The following is a 21,426-nucleotide window of genomic DNA, read 5'->3' on the forward strand; positions in this document are numbered from 1 at the left end:
TTTATAGTTGCGAGATTTATCTCAAGTTCTTTGGAAACATAAATTTTATGGCATGTGAATTATATCCCAATAAAGTTATTTTAAAAAAAAAACAAAGAAGGGCCAAGGGACTATACCAAATAAAAGGAAACTGAGAAGATAAGTGACAAGTCAACATAGCATCTGATGCTCAACTGCACCCTGTACTAGAGGGAGGCCATGCTATGAAAATCTTGCTGGACTGATGGATACAAGGGGACAGAAGTGGACTGAACAGGGGTATGCAGTCCATGCTCGTTTACTGGGCTTGACAGCTCTACTGGGGGTAGAAGAATGTCCCTGTTCTTTGGAGACCCAGGGACATGCTTGGGAACAGAGGGCCAAGATGTGTGCAAGTTATTTGCAAATGGAAAAATGTATCACACATATATGTAAAGAGAGACAGCAAGTGATAAAGCAGAGAGAGCAAACTGTTACCAGTAGATGACGATCTTTTAAGTGTAAAATTATTTCCGAACAAAAAGTTTAAAATAATTTAGGCAGCACTAGTGGTGAAAAACCCACCTGCCAATGCAGGAGACATAAGAGACTTGGGTTCAATCCCTGGGTTGGGAAGATCCCCTAGAGGACGACATGGCAGCCCACTCCAGTATTCTTGCCTGGAGAATCCAAGGACAGAGGAGCCTGGCGGGCTACAGTCCACAGGGTTGTAAAGAGTCAGACATGGCTGGAGCAACTGAGCATGCACACGTACATAGTCTAAGATCCAAAACTTCTACTTTCAGTAAATTATCCTATATAAATATACTTGCTCAAGTACATTTTATGTGAAATATTGTTCATCGAAACATGTTTGTGATTATAAAAAGTCAGAAACAACCTCAATGTCAATGAGTAATAGATAGGCTAAACATATTATATTTCACAGGGCTCTAAAAAAGAAAAATGTCTATCTATAGGTACTGATATAGAATAGTTACCAACAGTGTATTCTTTTCTGAAGAGAAAAAAACCCAGGGATACAGGAAGGATGGATTTATCCCTAGCAACAAAAGCAACAACAAAAAAAAACTCAAGAAGCCTAGGAATGTCTTGATTTAGTTAGGAAAGAATTTAAGCCTGTTCTCTGTATTTATTTATGGAGCTCTCTCTATTTATTTGTATCTGTAGATACACATAATTTTCTATCTTACAACACTGATAATATGAACTTTACCAATGCAAAAAAAACCTAATACAATCTTGGATGCCATTCACTCCTATGGTTAACTCAAAATATTTCTTTTCATAAACTTTTTAAGTTCAAATATAACATATTTCTATAAAGCATAAAAGTCACGAATGTACAAAGAACTTTAGCATACTCATGGAACTACCATCCTGATCAAGTAGAAAACTCTAGAAGTTGGCCTCATATCCCATCTGATCAACTAATCTCCCATCCTAAAGGTAACCACTATCCTGACCCTTATCAATACATTAGTTTTGCTTGTTTTTGAACACTTTTGTGTCTGAACTCTTTTCTTCAACATTGTATTTGAGCCCTTGGTGTTGTCCATAGCAATAGTTTTTCCTATTTTATGTCATTTCATTGAATATACAACAATGTATTTCTCCATTCTTACACTGATGGACTATTTGGGTCATCTCCAGTTTGGAGTAATTATGAATTATGCTATGAACATCCTTGCACATGGCTTTTGGTGAACATAAGCACATGTTTGTGGGTATACAACTAGGACTGGATTTGTTGGGTCAGAGGCACAGTGCAAATTTCAGCTGTAACATAGTACCACCAATTTTCAAAACAGTTGTACTAATTCATGATTCCCACCATCAGTGTTTGAGAGTTCTCGCTCCATATCCTTGCTGACACTTGATATTTTCAAGCTTTTTGTTGCTGTATTTGTTTTTTTTTTTCATTTATTTATTTTTAATTGAAGGATAATTGCTTTACAATACTGTGTTGGTTATTTGTTTTTAAATTTTAGCTATTTTGGTCACTGTGTAGTGGTAACTATAGTTTTATTCAGCATTCTTTGGTGACTATTATGTTGAGCACCTTGAAGAACCTTTTTATTTGACCTCCTGTATTTAGATCTACAATTCAGCTGGAGTTTTTCTATGAGTCTGATATGAGATAGGGGTTAAAATCAGTTGTTTTTAATATGGATAAACAGTTTAGGATCATTTATTGAAAAGATTTTTCTCTCCAGATTCCTGTATAACGTCATCTTAATCATAAATTGTGTCTATGTGCACGTATATGTATACACACATACACACACACACACACACACACACACACACACACACACACTACTTACGAGAGCTTCCCTGGTGGCTCAGACAGTAAAGAATCTGCCTGCAATGCAAGAGACCCAGAGTTCGATCCCTGGGTTGGGAAGATCCCCTGGAGGAGGAAAAGGCAACCCACTCCAGTATCCTTGGAGGAATTCCAGGGATAGAGGAGCTTGGTGGGCTAACAGTCCATTGTGTTGCAAAGAGTTGGACACAACTGAGCAACCATCACTTTCAGTTTCACAAATGCACACACATACTTTTATATACATGTGTAAAAAAAAAAAAAAAAACAGACGTGGATCTGCTTCTGGTTTCTGTTCTATTCCATTGACCCATTTGTTTATTCTACACTGCGTGGTAAAATGAAGTCACTCAGTCATGTCCGACTCTGCGACCCCACACACTGTAGCTACTACTACGCTCCTCTGCCCATGGGATTCTCCAGGCAAGAGTACTGGAGTGGGTTGCCATTTCCATCTCCAGAGGATCTTCCTGACCCAGGGATAGAACCTAGGTCTCCCACACTGTAGGCAGACACTTTACCGTCTGAGCCACCATCCAACAGTGTAGATTCAGCAGTTTATTGAAAGTGTTATTACTTTGACTATTCCTGCCATCTGTGTTTCCATGTAAATTTTAGAATCAGCTTATATAATCATTTTACACATCTTTTTTTGGTATATAGTTCTACGAGTTTTTGACCAGATGTATAATGTAACCCTCTCCACAACCAAGACACAACCCTTCCATTTGCCCAGAAAATATCCTCATGCCACTCCTTTGTAATCAACACCTTCTCCCCACCCTAAACCCTGGCCACAACTGACTTGTTCTCCAATGCCTATAGCTTTCCTTTCTAGAATATGACTTAAACTGAATCATATAGCTTATTACCTTTTGACAGTGGCTTCTCTTACTCAACATGCTGCCTTTAAAATTCATGCCTGTTGTTCATGCCAATAGTTTGTTTGCAGGAATGTACCACCAAGTATATATTCATTCACTAGTTGTATGATATTTGGGTTCTTTCTAGTTTGGGGTGATTACTCCTAAAGCTGCATAAACATACAGGTTTTTGTGTGAATCTAAGTATTCATTTTTCTTAAGTAAATACCTAGGAGAAGGACTGATGAGTCACATGGTAAGTGTGTGCTTATCTTTATGAGAAACTGCTCAACTGAATTCTGCAACAGTGGACCGTTTGTGGTGGTGGTGGTTTAGTCACTAAGTCCTGTCCGACTCTTACAATCCCACAGCCCACCAGGCTCCTCTGTCCATGGGATGTTCCAGGCAAAAATTCTGATTTGGGTAGCTATTTCCTTTGCCTAGGCAATCTTCCCCACCCAGGGAATGAACCCAGAACTCCCGCATTTCAGGCAGATTCTTTACCCTACTGAGCCACTGGAGAAGCCTACCATTTTGTACCCCCACCAGCAACACAGGGAAGTTCCATTCATTCTGCAACCTCATCAGAATTTGGCTCATGTTTAGGAAGTCCCTATTCTTGTTTAAGAGTTCTTTTATGATGAAATAGGTTTAACAAATGGTTTCTCTGAATCGACTGACATAGTCATGATTTTTCTACCTTTTTACAGTTAATGAGATGAATTATATTAACTGATTTAAAGCTATCAAAACATTTTTATACATATATTCCCTATTCAATTAGAGAAGTTTACTTAATGATCAAATCGTTATTCTAATAATAGATTAGACGTTACATGGATAAATGAAGTCTGATGATAGTCTAAATGCTACCATCTAGCCAAAACTGTATGATCCCTTCAGTCACACTTCCTAATAAGCCTTTCCCCACCAAATACAAAGCAGATCAGAGAAATGGGAGACCAAATCACAGTCCTGGAGCCACATGCATCGCTCTGATGTTTAGTATGTGGATTCTGAAACATCTAGAAGGAAAAAGAACTTCCATTACAAAAGATATTGACGCGAACTGACTGCAGAGCACAGGGAACTCAATGCTCTGTGGTGAGCTAAACGGGAAGGAAATCCAAAAGAGCAGGGATATACGTATACCTGTGGCTGACTCACTTCAGTGCACAGCAGAAACGAACAACACTGTAAAGCAACTACGCTCCAAATTAAAAAAAATAAACAGATTTACCATCAAATGCTTTTTTAAATAAATGATATTGATGTGGCAGTAACAATAACATTTTATACTTTAAGAAACCAGAAACCAAAGTATATAGAAATAAGTTACATTTCCATGCAACAGAAATAAATGGATGAATAATGAAAACATGTGATAGTTTTATATATTATAAAATTCATGAAATGCTACTATTTGGAGGGAAAGCCTTACACCCTTTTGAAAATGATGATGTTAATAGATTCTGGACTACTAATTAAAACCCACGTTAGTTTTGTCTTTTCACTTTACCTGTTTTCTGGTGGTTATGTTTCTTCATAATTAAATGACATGATCAGAGGGATGGTGATGACAAGCCCCTCAGGGCCTCGATAAACTTTTGCTATGAAATCATCATAATGTTACAAAATGCATTTTCAACCCTTGAGCGGACTGTATAACCGGGATTAAGAGTAACACCAGCACACTTCCCTTGGTGGTCCAGTGGCTAAACTCTGTGCTCCCAGTGCAGAGAGTCTAAGTTTGATCCCTGCTCAGGGAACTGGACCCCACGTCTCAACTAAGAGCTTGAATGCCGCAACTAAAGATGCCATGTGCCACAAATAAGGGCTTCTCAGATGGCGCTGGTGCTAAAGAGCCCTGCCAATGCAGGAGACATAAGGGATATGAGTTCAATCCCTGAGCCGGGAAGATCCCCTGGAGGAGGGCATGGCAACCCACTCCAGTATTCTTGTCTGGAGAATCCCATGGACAGAGGAGCCTGGTGGGCTATAGTCCATAGGGTCAGGAAGAGTCAGATACAACTGAAGCAACTTAGCACACACATCACAACTAAAACCTGATGCAGCCAAATAAATACATAATAAACATTAAGAAAAGAAGAAGAACGACACTGGCTGGCTCTGAACATTTCTGTAGCTTCTCACAACATAGCTCTCTGAAGCTGCCTCAGTCCCTGTGTTACCTCCCCCACTCAAACACCTGTATTTAGTATTTTGGACAAAAGAAGGGGCTGGTAATGTTCCACCAAGACCTGACAATAAGCCAGAAGGCAAAGGAGATGCCACAGGTGTTCAAGGGCAAAGACACTGCTGGGCTAGATATCTTGGGTTCTACTCAAGCACTATCAGCACCTCACTCTTCCTGAGTCACCACGCATGTTCCTCACCCATTCCTGTGTGGTTTACTGAACTCTGCCTGTTTACCTTATTACCTCATAGGATACTGTTGCCATTAGTATTTTAAGTCACAGTGTCTTGTGGCAATAACATAACTCCATATATTAATAACTAAGATCAGCTCCCTGAAGACTGGATATCTACCAGACAGTATCTATTAGATACAAAATATTTTTTAAATACCAAGTACTTGAAATCTAAAAGTAATCCTAAGCAAATCATATCAGAGTCTATGGTAATCTTCAACATCAACCACCACAATCAACATTGCCTCTTTTTTTTTTTTTTAACTACTACCAAAGTATCACTATGAAAACCACAGACAAAGAATAAACATATCAGTTGGGTAATATTTCTTTAAACCTAGCATGTAACACAGAAATATTGCTAGTTTTACCAAAATGAGAATTCACCAGATTTGGACTAGTTCTGCCTGCTCTATGGGTTCAAAACAACAACAAATACACTGTCCAATGAACTTTGGCTTCTATTTCCTCATGCCTGGGAGCAGGCTTAAAAAACAACAACACTGTATATCTCAGGGCAAAGTCCAAGCCTGAGCACCCTGCCACATGCCCACAGAAGGACTTGCGTGCAGCAGCAGGTAACGAACTGACCTGTAGGCCCAGAGTCTGGGGGTGACACCACACTATAAAGACCCGAAGGAGCAAAATTAAAAGTTAGCAAAGATCCAATGGGCCTTTGGAGGAGAGCTTCTTACTAGCCATCAAAGATTTCTTAGTCTAGAAGTCAGATGTTAATGAGGTTCCAAGGAGATTGGAGATCTCTTCCCTGAGCCACCAGGGAAGCCCATGAAATGGTATAAATGCTATACAGCACAGTATGGCACTTATTCAAAAAATTAAAAAACAGAACTACCATATGACCCAGGAATTCCACTTCTGGGTATTTATCCAACAGAACTGAAAACAGTCTCCAGGAGACATTTGTACACACGTGTTCCCAGCAGCCTTATTCACAATAGCCAAAAGTAACCCAAAGGTCTATCAACAGATGAATAAACAAAACATGATTACACGTACAATAATACAATACGACTCAGCTTTAAAAAGGAAGGGGACCCTGTCACATGCGACAACATGGATGAACCCTGATGACAGCACACTGAGTAAAATATGTCACAAACAGATAAATGCTTATGATTCCGTTCATATGAGGTTATCTAAGATAGTCAAATGCATGGAAACAGACCACAGAATGGGGCTCACCGGAGGCTGAGGGAGAAAGGAGATTTCAAATACTCTACTGTGTAGAGTTTCAGATGCTGAAGATGTAAAAAGTTCTAAAGATCTGTTTCACCACAATGTGAATATACAAAATATTGAACTATACATCTGAAAATGGTTACAATGATAAATTTTACATTGCCTTTACTACAATTTTTTTAAAAAGAAAACAACAAAAAAAGAAAATGGCTGTTTTTCTTTTCAAGAGATCCTGGCAACAAGTATTGATATAAACTCCTTGATGACGAAGGCCACAGGCTACATATATTTCTTGGTATCTCTTCTAATACCTCACTCTCAGAAGTTGCTCAGTAAGACTTGTTCATGCCAATGACAGAGACATGCCAACGACCACAGGCAAAAAGAATGAATCTTTTGTCCACGAAAAAAGTCTACTGGACTCAGAAGTCAAGAGTGCTCATTTCCATACATGAACCAAGGTCATTTGTATAATAAAATACCTCCACTGACTTCACAATAATTTTTACTAAGAACTTGTATAAAACTACAACTTCCTGTTACTGGATACCACACTGATTAACACTTGGTAACTGGAAATCCACCCTACCAGCAAATACTGTATTGCCTTAAATTAAAGTCCTATTAATTACATCCTCTAATGAGATGGCCACAGGCAACATCTAAAGAGCCAGTTACACAGGTCACTCCACTGCCAGAAAAAATTGCTTGAGTTTGTCTTTCAGTTGAGATTGCAGTCAAGAGAAGAAGGGGTTTTCCACTGTACATGATTTTTATTGTTGGTTATAAAGCCAAGAAGCTATAAAATCAAGCTTCCTGAATATTTACATTAATGAGGCTCTTAGTCATCCACAAAATGAAAAATGAAAACAATTGCTTTAATTACATAGTTAAAAGGGTTTCAGTGGAAGGAAAGGTTTCTGATATTTGGATATTCTGGAGTAATGAAATTAGATGCTGTCTGTCCCTAAAGTTGTTTAAAGCAGCTGTTAAATACATATACCTACACCCATTTTATTCTTAAAAATATCTTCCAAACTGCAAATGACTTCTGGCTCCTTTAAGTGCCAGAGTTAATAATGTTTATCTTCAGGGTTTCCCAATACTGATAAACCACAATAAACCACATTGCGATCCTTCTATAAGACTTCTGTTGAACAGAAGATTAATACATTTTTAGGTTAACATTTCAAGAGCCTATTCTATAAGCAGTGTTTAATTGCTCTGCAAGTTTCTAGAGCTGAGAATGTGATTTTCAATTCACAGTATATTCAAATTCATAAAATCTTGATGGAATTCTATAGGAAGAGCCAGACTGTCACTCTCTCTGAAACACAGGAGAATCTACCTCAAGGTGAGACAAAGGCTCTGCCTCATTCAAGTCAAGTCAAGTTGCTACCATGAATGAAGGGAATCACTCTCCTTTAGTTGTCCTCTAATTTTATCTAAGGCAAATATGCAGTGCAAACAAGATTAACAAATAAGAACAAATGCCCAACAAGCAAAAGGGGGTATTTTACCAGGTTTTAACCACTAGTGCTTAAATTTAAGACATGGTACTGGGGCTATGTTGAGTACAGATTCTGTACATACATGGATATATCCCCTACTAAAATAAAAATGCAATTAGTTTTCCACCTTGGGTGGAAATTTGGGGCATAAGTAATATCACATTACTTAACTGCCAAAAAGCCAAAACCTAATTTTAGCTTTAACCTTCTACACCATCAAGATTGTTATTAGACATACTGCCTAGCTATCAAGATGACTGTAAAACACCATACACTTTTATATCCTCTAATCCTGTCCACTTTTTTGATTTAAAAAAAAGATATAAATGTGAAATGATCAAAAGACAGGAACACAAGGAGAGACAAGAATGTCTGAACCAGAAGGCACCTCCAAGATCATCAAATACGATATTCTTATTTCACAGCTGAGGAAGCTAAGACCTAACTATCTCTAAATTAGCTCCACAACGAGCTGGGATTCAAGTCTGTGTAATCTTCCACTAGAAGAAGAAAGAAAAGGCAATCTGTGAGCAAGAAGGAAACACACACAGGATAGTCTCTAGACTCCAGGAAAGTTGCTGTAGCAGGCTGCTGGCTACTCTCTGTGCTTTCTTTTCTGCTTATCTGAGGCAGACACACAGCCAATCACCCAAGAGACATCTCCTCCCCTCAGACTTGCTAAGAGTCCCGGTTCCTCCTGGACAGCGAGCCGCGTATCTAAGCCTAGGACGATACACGATGTGCGTCACACCATCCTCTGTACCCACTCCTGCTGGACAGACACAGACAACAATTCAAGCAAACGAGACATCACAGATAAAGGGAATGGAAGCTTCTGGGAAAGATTTTGTTCTCCGTCAGGCAAGCATTGGAGTAGGAACTGCTGGCTCTTGTCTACTCCCTCCTCCTTGCCTCGGAAAGACATGTGATGCCAACAACTGAGGCAGCCATTTTGTGACCTGCTGTAAGTAAACACACAAGATGGCTGACCACCTGGCTGAGGGCACTGCGGAACAGCTGAATTGCCTGAGACTGCCTACCTCTGAAATTCCCTGAACCACACAGTAATAAATGGCTTAAGGTTTAAGCCTCTTTATTGACTATGCCAAAGCCTTTGACTGTGTGGATCACAATAAACTGTGGAAAATTCTGAAAGAGATGGGAATACCAGACCATCTGACCTGTCTCTTGAGAAATCTGTATGCAGGTCAGGAAGTAACAGTTGGAACTGGACATGGAACAACAGACTGGTTCCAAATAGGAAAAGGAGTACGGCAAGGCTATATATTGTCACCCTGCTTATTTTAACTTATGTGCAGAGTATATCATGAGAAACGCTGGGCTGGAGGAAGCACAAGCTGGAATCAAGATTGCTGGGAGAAATATCAATAACCTCAGATATGCAGATGACACCACCCTTATGACAGAAAGTGAAGAGGAACTAAAAAGCCTCTTGATGAAAGTGAAAGAGGAGCGTGAAAAAGTTGGCTTAAAGCTCAACATTCAGAAAACGAAGATCATGGCATCTGGTCCCAACACTTCATGGGAAATAGATGGGGAAACAGTGGAAACAGTGTCAGACTTTATTTTTCTGGGTTCCAAAATCACTGCAGATGGTGACTGCAGCCATGAAATTAAGAGACGCTTACTCCTTGGAAAAAAAGTTATGACCAACCTAGATAGCATATTGAAAAGCAGAGATATTACTTTGCCAATAAAGGTCCGTCTAGTCAAGGCTATGGTTTTTCCAGTGGTCATGTATGGATGACAGAGTTGGACTGTGAAGAAGGCTGAGTGCCGAAGAATTGATGCTTTTGAACTGTGGTGTTGGAGAAGACTCTTGAGAGTCCATTGGACTGCAAGGAGATCCAACCAGTCCATTCTAGAGGAGATCAGCCCTGGGTGTTCTTTGGAAGTACTGATGCTAAAGCTGAAACTCCAATACTTTGGCCACCTCATGAGAAGAGTTGACTTACTGGAAAAGACTCTGATGCTGGGAGGGATTGGAGGCAGGAGGAGAAGGGGACGACAGAGGATGAGATGGCTGGATGGCATCACAGACTCGATGGAAGTGAGTTTGAGTGAACTCCGGGAGTTGGTGATGGACAGGGAGGCCTGGCGTGCCTGCGATTTATGGGGTCGCAAAGAGTCTGACATGACTGAGCAACTGAACTGAACTGAACTGATGGCTTTCTATTAACTACCGCTGAAAGCTGTACTGATTTTTTTTTTTTTTTTAATTTTTTTCTGGGCAGTTCCCTGGCGTTCCAGTGGTTATGATGAGCGCTTTCACTGCCAGGGGCCCTGGGTTCGATCCCCAGTCAGGCAGGCAACAAAGATCCAACAAGCAGCATGGCACAGCCAAAATTTAAAAAAAAAATGATAAAACAAAATCTTTTGTGCCCTATTGTAATTTTCCTGCCACATCACTCCCATTAACAGGGTGTATTCTGCTCATATACATGCCCCTAAAAAAAGACAATATTATATTTCTCTGGCATAATTAACATCATGCATGCATACTAAGTCACTTCAGACATGTCCAACTCCTTGCAACCCTGTGAACTGCAGCCCACCAGGCTCTCTGTCCATGGGATTCTCCAGGCAAGAATACTGGAGTGGGTTGCCAGTGGTCTCTCCAGGGGATCTTCCTGACTCAGGGATCAAACTCGCATCTCATTTTGTCTCCTGCATTGGCAAAAGGGTTCTTTACCACTAGCACCACCTGAGAAGCCACACATAATAGAGACCAGTTCAATTACTTTATAGTTACAGCACATCTCAACAATGATCCTATTAAAATAAACATCATCAGTAGACAAAACATAAGGGAAAGAAACATGACTTTGACTCATATTTTTTCTTGATTATGACTTTGATCCTTCTTTCTGCCATCTCAAATCCTTTTTGGAAATGAGTATTGCGTAAATAACAAACTAATGAATAAGATCTATCTGAACTAAACTCTTCTGCTCCTTTAATCATAATTGCTGCTTCAGTTGCTTCAGTTGCGTCCAACTGTTTGTGACCCCATGGACTGTAGCCCGCCAGGCTCCTCTGTCCACGGGATTCTCCAGGCAAGAATACTGGTGTGGGCTGCCATGCCTTCCTCCAGGGAATCTTCCCAACCCAGAGATCGAACCCAGGTCTCCTGCATCACAGGCAGATTCTTTACCACTGAGCCATCAGGAAAGCCCTTAATCATAACTGTTAGTAAAAGATTAAATATTAAAATTTCATTCTTGAATTTACAGCCCCCAAAGTGGCCGAGTCAATATTTTCACATATGGATGCTTGTAACAGAAGCCTGGAGACTTACCAGCACTACACCAAATTCATGGCATTGCTGTTTTCTCCTCTAGAGATTATAATAATAGAATTTGAATACAGATAAGACATTAAAAGTCAGACTACCCAGTACAGCTATTTCAATAGTTATTTTAACTGTATTTTGATGGAACTCTGTCACGTGTATGTTTACCTCCATGACCCCAGTTTCACCCACCTCTGTACTTTCCTAGGTCCCAGTGTTCTGTACTCACCCCACAATATTCCTCTGGCTCCCAACACTCATCTCCACTCTGCCCACAGCCAGTTCCGTTCTGCCTATACCAGCTCTGTGATCACTAACATCTACTCCACTCACAGCCTCCCTGGTTGAAAGAAACACACAACAGCCACAAACATCTCTTCTCTCAAGTGTGCTACCATCTCTCCCCTACTGTCATTCAAGGAATAAAATGGCTGAGTACCTTGAGTTTGAGCACAGATAAAAATGAGTATGAATATATAGATTTATATGAATGATGTATGTGGGCTCAGTGCTTTTTTAACTTAAAAAAAAAAAAAAACAGAACCAATGCTCTCTTTTTTTTTTTTTTGGTAAGCTATAAAGCACTTTTGGGCTTCCCAGGTGGCTATGCAGGAGACACAGGAGACGCTGGTTCGAACCCTGGGTCGGGAGATTCCTAGAGGAGAAAATGGCAACACATTCCAGTATTCTTGCCTGGAGAATCTCATGGACAGAGGAGTCTGGCAGGCTACAGTCCACAAGACTGCAAAGAGTCAGACACAATTGAGCACACACACAAAAGCACTTTTATAGACTCTTCCTTTGTGTCTACCCTCTACCCACCACTTTCCGAGGTTACTTAATCTTCTACCCTTGGGGTTTCAGGACCACAGGGCTCATCCCACACAATAGCATATTTCCTTCTTCCCAACAAGTTAATCAGCTAAGATGGAAACATTATTTTATTGCTACAGATTGTCTGTGTTAGACTACTCTAAAAATATGTTAGAACAAGGCACCAGTTTATATCAGCGATTTCAAATTTTCATGATTTACCCTGAAACTATGATGCTGATATTTCCTCTGATGGCACAAAAGCAATGAAGGGCAAAACTGCTGGCACTTTAGCATCAATTATGGCAAGGATCCAAACTGTACTAGCAGGAATTACATTCTTCACTGTCAATCACTTTTTAAAATATTGATTTTATATTATTTATTTGGCTGCACCAGGGTCTTAGTTTCAGCATGCAGGAATGGCATATGGGATCTAGTTCTCTGACCTGGGATCAAACCTGGGCTCCCTGAATTGGGAACACAGAATCTGAGCCACTGGACCACCAGCAAAGTCCCTATCAATCTTTTTTTAAAAAAATAATTTACTTTTTATTGAAGGATAGTTGCTTTACAGAATTTTGTTGTTTTCTGTCAAACCTCAACGTGAATCAGCCATAGGTATACATATATCCCCTCCTTTTGAACTTCCCTCCCATCTCCTTCCCCATCCCACATGTCTAGGCTGATACAGAGCCCCTGTTTGAGTTTCCATAGCCATATAGCAAATTCCCATTGGCTATCTATTTTACAAATGGTAATATACGTTTCCATGTTACTCTTTCTCCTAGCAATCATTTTTAAAAAGCCAGTCTCACTTAACAATGTCCTTGATAAAATAGTAAAAGTTATTATTTATTAAATCTCACTCTTGAGAACTTGATCTTTTTAATAATCCGTGTGATGAAATGGGAGCATTTCATCATATCTAATATGTACAAAAAGCATTTCTACATACCTAATACAATGGCCATCTTAAGGAAAAGCATTTATGCAATTGAGTTGTGAGCTGAACTATACACTTTTCCATAGAATACCATTTCTGCTGAAAGAACGGCTGGCAGACAACTTATTATTATAGATAGTTATTCAGACTTAGGTACTTGGCAGACATTTTCTCTAAAGTAGATACAGTGAGCCTGACGCTTCAAGGAAAAAACTGACAATACCTGTTGCTGATGATAAAATTTGAGTTTCCAAGAAAAAATTAGAATTTTGGAAAACCTGAACTGGATACCAAAATCTTGACTGCGCCTCAATTCTAAAGACTTTTTGGATGAGATTAATGGTTGCATTAATGAATGTGATTTGATGAATATTGTGTAACCAAATGTGTCAACATTTGAAAGATCTGTAGAACTCAACGATTATTTTTTAAATGACCAATGTACAATGTTATAAAAATCACAAGCTGGTCAAAGATCCACCCAAAGTGCAAGATGGACCAGTAGATTTTCCGTTACGGAGGAGCACAAAAAATTCATTGACAATGTTCAGATTCAACACAACTAACTCTTAAGAACATCTTTCAAAAAAAAAAAGAGGCAAAGGGAGGAAAAAAAAGAATCTACCATTTGCTGAGTCTTGATATATTAAAGAATATACACAATTATTTGAAAAAGACACTAAAATGCCCCACCTTTTCTCTACTATGTATCTGTGTATAAATGGGGTTTCTTCATATATTTCAAACAAAGCAACATATCACAATAGGCTGAATGCAAAAGCAGTTATGAAATTCCAGTGGTCTTCTATTAAGCAATGCATTAGAGAGTGGCAAAACATAAAACCATCTCACACTTATCACTGTATTTTTGCTTTGGAATATTTTTTCATTAAAATATGTTATTCATGTTAACCTTTCATGAGTTTATCATTTTTAAGTGAATAAGTATTTTAAAACATTTCAGACTTTTAATTTCTAATATGTTAAATATTGATATAGTCCACATAAACAAAAGATCTTTGGGGCGTCAATAATGCAAAAGTGTCCCAACACCAAAATGTTAGAAAACCTTTGGTTTTCAACACCACACAAAAAAAGAGTGCTTATATGCGTGTGTATATAAGAGAACAGGCACCTGAGAATGAGTCAGAAGGTCTTGGCTCCAGGTCCACTTGCTTTGGGATTTGGATAAATTAATCTAAGGTCTCAGTTTCTTCATCTGCGAAATGGGTTATTCATGTCTTGTTCTGAGGATAAAAGACAAAATATGTCAAAACAGTTGATACAGTACAGGTATACTGTTATTGTTATAAGATCTCAAAGAGTTTTAAACTTGTGACTATATTTCTAAAAAATTCTGTATTCTTAAATATTTTTGCTAAATGAAGAACTCACAGAAAATGCAAGGTGGAGATTTTCTGATTAGTCAATTAGCTCAAATGTCCAACCACATAACTTTACTGATTTAAATTTAGACTTTGACAGTTATAATCAGTAATGTGTATATTCTAATTATTACAGATATTTCCAAATACACACAGAAGTACAGAAAATTGTAACAAACACGCAGGTACTCTTAAAAATTACCAAAAAATTGCTAATATTATTTCATTTCCTATGTGTATGTATGTCTATTCTGATGTTTTTAAAAACAAGTATTAGGCATCATTTCATTTTGTCTATAAATACTCCCATATGTATCTTTTTAACAGATGAGAATTCAACATAACCCCAATACCATTAACATAGAAATGAACTTTATAGTTCTTAAATATCACCTAAAACATGCGATGCTAAGTCACTTCAGTCATGTCTGACTCTTTGCGACCCCAAGGACGGTAGCTCACCAGGCTCCTCTGTCCATGGGATTCTCCAGGCAAGAATACTGGAGAAGGTTGCCATGCCCCCTTCAAGATAAAACATACTCCATGTTCTAACTTCCCGACTGTCTCCCAAAAAAAGAGTCTTTAGTTTTTAGTTGTTCTGTAGGATTGAAATATTCTCAACAATTCAGTTACAAGTAATACAAGATTTTCAGCTAAAGACAAGAAGGAAGTAGAAATAACACCATGCTCTATATACATGCACAGTTTACAAAATCAAGTCAAGAACTCTGCTCCAGGGAAATGTGCTTCTTCTCCAACAAAACAACAGACAAAAATGACAAGAGACACCCACCACAAAAAAGGCCAAACTGGGGACACTTCAGTACTCTGAGAAGTGACCCGAAGAGGCCCACTCAGCTGATCAGGAAGGGCAGGAACTGCAGGAAAAGATGGGGTTGGGCCAGCCCTATGGTCAGGCAGGCTGGAGGGAAGGTCGAGGCCTGGGCTCCAGAGTGACGGCACTGTTCAAACAGGTCCCATAACCAAAAGGCTGGATGGCAGCCCCCTGCGGGGTTCAACTCAGAGCTCGAAAATCAGGGCTCCAGGACTTCCCTGGTGGTTCACTGGTTTTAATACTCTGTGCTCCCAACCCTGGGGGCACAGGTTCCATCCATGGTCAGGGAACTAAGATCCCACAAGGCACATCCAAAATAAATTAATTAAACATAAAAAGATAATTGTAAAAAAAAAACCAGTGCTCTAAGCTAGAAATACAATGCAAATATCATCAAAATAAACTACCTGTGACAATTCAATTTATTCAGCAAACATTTGTCAAAAAAGTCAATTCTACTAGGCACATATTAGGATATGGGCTGTAGTATTTTTGTGTAAAATTTTTCAGTGAAACAGTAAGCGGCATATACTTCTCTACATATTACTTTCCCCATTAATTTTAAGGGGAAGAATGGACAAATTTACTATTAATACCTTGCCACATACATGACAATTTATAGTGCAAAACCTGCAATTTGGCCCACCCCTCACCCAGACATTAAAACATATGAATTCTATTGTCCTTCCCAAATACTTTTCAAGACTAAATATCACATTAGCTTTTATCATATACATCATAGACTCAGAGCATTTACATCTACAATTCTTTTCTAAATGGAGTATTTAGTTGAAGATCAACATGTACACACTGCTATATTTTAAATGGATAATCAACAGTGACCTAGTGTAGAGCACAGGGAACTCTGTTCAATGTTATATGGCAACCTGGATGGGAGGGAAGTTTGGGGGAGAATGGATACATTTATATGTATGGCTGAGTCCTTTCACGGTTCACCTGAAACTATCACAACATTGTTAGTCAGCTATACTCCAACATAAAATAAAAAGTTTTAAAAAAATAATAATAAATGGAGTATTCAGAAGAAATCAAGGAAAGGCTAAAGAATCTCCCACCTCCTCTGAAAATCGTTTTCTTTTCCATAGGCCTATCCCAAGCATGTCAGAATGAATTGCAGATGAAAACTGGTCAGATGCATATAGAAAATTTTAAGAGATGTGGTTCCATAGGCACATAAATCCTTTTTGGGATCCTTTACCTCAATTCCACCTATAAGGTTTTTTTGTTGTTGTGTTTGTTTTACGTTTAAAACTACAGAAAAAGTGGAGAAGGAGAGAACACATTTCTTAAAGAATGCTTAAGAAGTACTTCATAATGTGTTCCAAAACATGAAGAGTCACTAAGGAATTTTTTAGCTGACGCTATAAAGGACATCTTGTCAATAACAACAAAACCTGGCAGTCAGACAACTGCAGAGTCCAGACTTCCCCATTTCAAAACTGACACTTTTTTATCAGGTCTACTATCTGCAGAAGTTTAAGATAATATTTCCAGTGAGACCACTAAGTCCCCTACCAACCTGTAAGGAGAATGATTAAGTTCACAGAGCACAACGCAGCCCAAATGTCAAATGTACCATGCAGACGAGACCTGGAGGGAACGTCACCCTGGACCTCATTTTCTGGTAACTAAGCTGAAGGGCCGACTTTTACTTTCTGTCCACCTTCAGTTTTGTGGGCTCTCCTACAAGGTATCATCAAAACAAACTGTCCTTGGAGTTTAGCGTCCCTTTATATTACTGTTGTGATTACTGTTCCTAATGGAGAATATACCTAAGTACATAGCCCAATACATCACAACTCTAAGTAAACTGGAAAGAATAACTTTAACCTCACTGCAAAAACATGAGGTTCCTAGCAGACAACAGCAGCAGAATTGCATAAAAATTGTTAACGAGGAGTTGAAAACACAAAGCCTGCATGCTTCAATCTATAAAATATTATGTAGGTTTCTTTTTAAAAATTGGTTAAAGACAGAGTCAATGACTGTGTAGATGTCTATTCAAATTGGTTTGGGCTGCAAATAAATATTAAAAAGTTAAATCATTAACATTTCACCAGGCATATCACAGGCAAAACAGGTCATTCACAGAATAAGTAGGGCCGTAACTAGCACTCTGTAATTTCCTTGTCTCTGATCATTCCTATTTTCACAAGACATCACTCTCTGACATCAGATTTTCCATGAAGTGTTTACTTGTTTATTGCCCTTCTCCCACTAGAATGTAAATTCCATAAGGGCAAAAACCTTATCTTACTTTCCACTCTTTGCCGGGTTCAGAGAACAGTGCCAAGCACACACAGAGGTTCCAAACAGATCTGCTGAATGAAGGGATGGCTGAATGGCTGCCCCCTGCCCCTCCCCTTCCTTCACTCCATACACAGGTTAACCATCCTTTGAGGTCAGGGTCAAATTCTACCTCCTCTATGAAAAAGACCTCCCATTCCTCCAGTCTCCTTCTCCTTCATACCATGAATGCTGCCCTTGTCTGCTGTCTGATAACTGTTTATCTTTGCATATGTATATAGCTCCTTTAAAATTCTCATAATCCTCATTAAGTTCATGGACCCATGCCCCTAAGTTTCAGTATCCACCTCGGGACCTATACGTAGTCTACCACTAATAAATGCTCTGCTTGACTGACTCATACCTATAATTAATCCAGAAATCAATTGACTTAATAGTTTCACCCTTTTATAACCTAACCCTCCCTTTCCAATAACTCAACTGAAATTGCAGTGGGTCCCCTCTAGTTTAAATTTATTTTGGGCAACTTCAAGCTTTACATTCTCATATATGTAATTATAACTGCTCATAATTCACTTTATCCATCCCTCCCCCAAGATTAATTTTTGTATGTAATTACAAAAAAAAAATCTTGTGACTTTTTTGGTGATACCTTCAAGTGAAGTATCTAACCCCAATCAAGAAGGAAGCTGGAGTTTCATTACTTTCTTCCTGTTGCTGAGGTACTGAAGGGTATTTTTTCTTTTTATGCCTTTTTCCTTTCATGTCAAGATGGATCCCATTTCCTTCTTTCCTGATCATAGCCCTGGCAAGCTTTCTTTATTGCTTTGTACCTGTCCTTGGTAATCTGCCTTAGACCCTCCTTTCTGAGCCACTCCTGGTTCCTCTAGTCACTTATTTGATCAGATTTCAAACTTTTCAGTCAGCTTGTTTACGAGACTGGCCTCTTCTTAAAGCTTGAGCCTGCTTCTTTAAATCTGGCCATCCCTTCACAAAGCCAACTAAACCCTGGTTATCTGGGCTAAATGAAATGTACAAAAATATCAGATTATCCACAACACAATAAAATCAGAAAAAAATTTGACATCTGGCTTTGGAATATACCATGTGGCTTTGGGCAATGTTTACTTTCTTAAAGTTTTTGCTTAAGCCATCACTGTTAGTAACATTTTCTTTTACGATGGTGGAATATCTGTCTCAATTTTAAATTCTGATGCAGTTTTTTCAAAAAGCCAATCAAATATCAACTGAGGTTTTTCCTATGAAGTCTTTAACTCGTTTTTTCAATCTGTTGAAAACTATCATAAAATCTGGTTTCTGTTTCCTCTGATTTATTTCCTCCTTGTTCCTGGGCTTCTGATCCAAATCAGCTTACCCTATATTAATTTACTTCTTTAATTTAAAGTACCATTTGCTTGAGAATGAAAAGCATTGTAATAACACTAAATGTCTAATGAAATTTTCAGTCCAAATAACACTGGATAGAAGACTCTTTTTTTTTTTTTTTTTTTAAAGCTACTCCAGGAAAAGTTGGGTTTCTAGGATAAATTACACTGGTAATTCTAGCAAATTTATATTTAGTGGGTTATTATGATTGGCTGAAAAATAGAAAAACATTAAACAGCTATGCAAGTCAGCTTTGTCAATATATAATCCCACAGGCTAAAAACTATGAAATTAAATTCTCAATACGGGCATTTATAGAAAAGAGCATCAAAACAAACTCATACATCAACCCTGGCCCCTTTTCCTGACCCCAGCCTAAATTCTGCACAATCTCACACTTGATTGCTGCTGCCTCACCTCCACAAATGAGTTTCTAATGTTTAAGAAAAAGGAAAAGAACTAGGTTAACAGGTTCTCTTTTTTCCACTTTTCAGCTTCTGCCATTGAGCTCTTGGCTAAAGAGATCCCTAATCCTCAATTTTACATGACTATTTTCACTTTACAGGTATTCAATTATTTTACATTCAAATGGACATTTATATAGAGCTTGAACCTACTCTTTTTCATGCTAATCACCATATTACCAGCAGAATTGAGAATAAACTAATTTTTGCGGTTCCCCCTCATAAAGAACTTTGGGAAGTACAAATTATTTTACCTAAAAGCCAACTTTGGGGCTGGTGTCTTTTAGGCCAAGTTTTTATATAGGATGTTAAATGTTAATCCTCCAAAACTTTTTTAAACAAGATTTCACAGTCATCAAACTCAGTTAAGTTCCAGAACTTTAAAGTACAAAAACAAATTCACGATGCCTAGTCACACTTTGACTAATATACTCCGACAAAGCCCCAAATTCTTAGTTTTTCAATGTACCTTCTCTAGGCTGCAGCACAAGTCTCAATTAACTACGGCCTCCCAAGCTGTTTGTCCACCCATACACATCATTTCTCAAGGAAAAATAAATAATTCACAAGTGACTGATTCAACAGGTAAGAATTCTTTCCTTCTTTTAAAAATTTACCTTAACTTCAAAAATCTCTTTTCTTGATGGAGTTCAGAATACTATAAATCCTCTGAGGAAAACAGTTGTCACCTATGTGCGCTCAAAAGATGAGTGGCTTAAAGAGGCATTTTCTGACAGTCTAGGTTCCCCAAATACTAGTCATAAGGTCTTTCATGGATGGTAAATTTCACACACACACACACACAGGAAAGAAAGGAAAGAAACATACCTGGTCATTTTCTAAACAGGTTTGATAGGTTTGGTTCCCTTGTAAGAGCAGAGTATTTACTTATAATCTTTTAAAGCACAAGTGGCAGCCGGGAGAGTGGGTAAATAAAACCTTCAGAGAGGTTTAAAAACCCTGCATCTTAACTCACTTCCCCTTGATTTCAGGGGCCGGTACTGCAACCCCACGGCAAATGAGATTATGTAACAGGTTTTTCTCTCTCCACTTCATTCATCACGGTCTGATTGGAGGTGTGCTTTCTCCAAACGAGTTGAGACTCCTAGGATTATTATTTAGGACGGTTGAAGTTGAGGTTGACACATTTCCTTAGGATTTTGCAGGATCCATTCATTTAAATATCTATTTGTAGTTTTCTCAAGTGAGAAAACACAATAACCGTGTAGTTGCTGTTGTAATTTCAAGGAAATAAACGCAGCTGCACCTGAAAACTTCCGTTTTGCACAAATATTTTCCTCCCGTGCGTTTCATTCCATGAAACTGCACGTGATATACACAGACCTTCGCTCGTCTCCCGGGGCTTCTTCCTTTCTCACGTTTTACGGTTGGTGTAAATAAAGAAAAAGTCCCTGGCGCACCGGGTCCCCCAACACCCGGCCTCGGGGGGTCCCCGGAGGAAAAGCGAGTGGGTTGAAGAGCGCAGCCTGGTCACCACTCAGGTGGCCCAGCCGCTCACATGGAAGGCGAGCTGGGGATAATGGGGACAGTCAGGCCGGGGCCCCTCTTGGCAGGCGAGTTGTGTAACAGTCGCGCCTGGAAGTGAGCAGCTTGGCCCGCGAAGGGACCGCGTCCGGCGGCGGCTCCTGGCGGCGGCAGCCGGCCGCCGGGCCCGCTCGGCCCGAGCCCGCGCACCCGCCGCCGC

General features: G+C 39.1%; 1 protein-coding gene across 3 annotated transcripts in view; it reads right to left on the reverse strand.

Moving 5' to 3' along the window:
• The window catches only part of DUSP16 (dual specificity phosphatase 16), an 89,512-nt gene that overhangs the window by 67,035 nt on the left and 1,051 nt on the right, over positions 1–21,426 (reverse strand). The window contains exons 1-2 of one of the 3 annotated variants that reach the window (XM_040235205.1): positions 20,550–21,336; positions 14,519–14,630 (exon numbers count right to left, since the gene is read on the reverse strand). The gene's annotated coding sequence lies outside the window, so the exon portion shown is untranslated. Of the gene's footprint in view, positions 1–14,518; positions 14,631–20,338; positions 21,337–21,426 lie in introns of those variants that run through there. The other 2 variants (XM_040235203.1, XM_040235204.1) reach the window with 2 other exon arrangements.

Source organism: Oryx dammah, unplaced genomic scaffold (assembly GCF_014754425.2).
Source record: "Oryx dammah isolate SB20612 unplaced genomic scaffold, SCBI_Odam_1.1 HiC_scaffold_29, whole genome shotgun sequence".
Classification (NCBI taxonomy): domain Eukaryota; kingdom Metazoa; phylum Chordata; class Mammalia; order Artiodactyla; family Bovidae; genus Oryx; species Oryx dammah.